The following is a 3,266-nucleotide window of genomic DNA, read 5'->3' as shown; positions in this document are numbered from 1 at the left end:
AAAACCCGATCCTGCCCCTCCCTCTCCCTGTTTAAGACAATGGTGACTGTAAAAACTACACTGCGCATGCTCAGAGTATTTTCCTATTTAATGTGTGTGGCAAAAAATAATGACCATAGGGGCAAAGTGCTGCCATCCCCACCATACGTCATCTCACATAATTCAGAGCTGATTGGCTGTAAGTACGTGTGCCGCGAAAAGTGTGGTGTGTGAAGAGGAGGAGAGAGAGCTGCAGTGAGGCGTCCTAAAACCAGGAAGTAAGCTGCGCATGGCTTCCCTCGACAAAAAAGCAACGAGATTTCTCCATAGGATTTTAGAAAATAGCTCAAAATAAGATCTGTGGGAAACGTAGCTGTTAGATAAATGTACGTTTTGTTCAGCCGGATAATATCCACATGTCTCCCCTACTTTTATCACTTTCGAATCATAAATCTATCGATTAGATTAGATTTATGATAGACTTTTGAAACTACAAGAACATAAGGAGGACTTTTACAAAAACGTAATAGAGATTTTTGTCCAGAAGGATAGGCAAATGGACTTAATCTTCAAGTCAAGGTAAGACTGCAATTTTATTGAAAATGGGATCTTACTAAGAGAGAACAATTCAATATTTAAATGATAAAATTACATTTTTTGGGTATCCTTCTGTTGAACTGTCTGTTTAAAAGTAATTGAAGCATCAGACAAAAAAAGCCTTTTGAAAATAATATTATATTTTGATTTAATATATTTGTAAACCTGAAGAGTCAGTGCCAGTGCCTCACCAGCCATGAACCTCTCTGCAGAAGCTTATAGACATCTGAGTTTGTTGTGCCCCACCACTTTTGTACATATAGAAACGCCACTGTGCCATCCTAAACTCAAAAATGTTGACAATCGCAATGATGCTCGAACTGTCCCTTATAGGCCTACGTCTGTTTCCGGTTATTTTTATTTTGAAATTCATAGCAAGCGGAAGTGGCCCACTTCAGGCAATGATGCGGCACTGCTGGCCTTCTTCTGGCCCGGACCAAATGGATGTGTGCCTAAAGTGGCCCACTTGTAAAATAGCAAATATGGCCCACATATCCCAAAGCAAATGTGGGCCTTTTTTGGCAAAGATGCGGTGCTCCTGCAATGTGTAATCTGGATGTCACCCTAAAGTGGCCCATATGGGAAATGGTGAATATGGCCCAAATATCACAAAACAACTGTGGGCCACCTTTGGCAAAGATGTGGCAGAATGGACAAAGGCTAATCTGGGTGTAAACCAAAAGTGGCCTATATATGACGAAGCAAATGTGGCCCAGTTATCTTAAAACATATCTGGGCCAGTTTAGGCAAAGATGCGGCACAGTAATCCGGATGTGAACCTAAAGTGGCCTACATATGACATGGCAAAAATGGCCCAAATACTTAACAACAAATTTGGACCACTTTTGGCAAATGTAAGGCACAGTCAGCACTGGCTAATCAGAGTGTGAGCCTAAAGTGGCCCACATTTGACATGAAAAATATGGCCCAAATATTCAAAAACAGACGTGGGCCACTTGTGGTAAGGATGCAGCACAATTGGTACCGGCAAATCTTGATATGAGCCTGAAGTGGCCCACAACTGATGCAGCAAATGTGGCCCGGTTATCTTAAAACATATCTGGGCCACTTTTGGTAAATATACGGCACACTTTTGGCGAGGATGCAACACTTTTGGCACAGGCTAATCTAGATGTGAGCCTTAAAAGGCCTACATGTGACATATAGTATAAATTGTGGATTGGACTGCCGTGTGATCCGAGATAGGGTTAGGGTAGGGGTCAGCAACCTTTACTATCTTAAGAGCCAATCTGCCCTCACTTCCATCAAATAAATGTTGTCTGGAGCCGCAAAACATTTATACTACACTATACTTTATACTATATGTACAAAAACTAAAGTTTGTTGCATTTATAAAATTATAGAACAACTATAAAGAGAACTCTTGTGTATTTACCCGTTAAAACAAATCAAATCAACAACTCTTATGAAGAGAAAGTTTGCAATAAATTATACACTTTCCAGAACTTTCTGCATATTTGTAAAATATGAATACAATATAAATTGATCACTTACATACCCTAGGGACCAGAGGGTACAATGGTTGGACATTTACTACCGGCCGCGGTATGCCTAGTGTACAGGGTCCATATAACCGACTTAATGCATAGCGGGAAGTCGGTTATATAGACATCAACAGAATAAGTGTTTAACGGTGATTTAAACTAGTTTATGCGGGGAAAAGAGTGCTCAAAATCGGATTCAACAGGCCATCCACACCGACTCCCATTAAAAGTGATTGAAATGTACAGGAATCTGTCCATTTCAATCACATTTGATGACCCGTCCAGGGTGACTTTCTTCCCCAGGAATTAGTGTCTGAAAGCTGGCTAACATTACTTTAAATACAGTGTGCACATGGCTTTATTACCCATGAAATAGTGTGTGAAAGCTGGGTGACTTTGATGTGAATTTAAGGAAGATATGGCCATTTCATCCACACCTCACGACTCCCATTAAAAGTGATTGAAATGTACAGGAATCTGTCCATTTCAATCACATTTGATGACCCGTCCAGGGTGACTTTCTTCCCCAGGAATTAGTGTCTGAAAGCTGGCTAACATTACTTTAAATACAGTGTGCACATGGCTTTATTACCCATGAAATAGTGTGTGAAAGCTGGGTGACTTTGATGTGAATTTAAGGAAGATATGGCCATTTCATCCACACCTCACGACTCCCATTAAAAGTGATTGAAATGTACAGGAATCTGTCCATTTCAATCACATTTGATGACCCGTCCAGGGTGACTTTCTTCCCCAGGAATTAGTGTCTGAAAGCTGGCTAACATTACTTTAAATACAGTGTGCACATGGCTTTATTACCCATGAAATAGTGTGTGAAAGCTGGGTGACTTTGATGTGAATTTAAGGAAGATATGGCCATTTCATCCACACCTCACGACTCCCATTAAAAGTGATTGAAATGTACAGGAATCTGTCCATTTCAATCACATTTGATGACCCGTCCAGGGTGACTTTCTTCCCCAGGAATTAGTGTCTGAAAGCTGGCTAACATTACTTTAAATACAGTGTGCACATGGCTTTATTACCCATGAAATAGTGTGTGAAAGCTGGGTGACTTTGATGTGAATTTAAGGAAGATATGGCCATTTCATCCACACCTCACGACTCCCATTAAAAGTGATTGAAATGTACAGGAATCTGTCCATTTCAATCACTTTTGATGAC

The sequence above is a fragment of the Pseudochaenichthys georgianus genome, chromosome 4 (genome assembly GCF_902827115.2).
Source record: "Pseudochaenichthys georgianus chromosome 4, fPseGeo1.2, whole genome shotgun sequence".
NCBI classification, from domain to species: Eukaryota; Metazoa; Chordata; class Actinopteri; order Perciformes; family Channichthyidae; genus Pseudochaenichthys; species Pseudochaenichthys georgianus.
Note: the sequence above shows the minus strand (reverse complement) of the source record.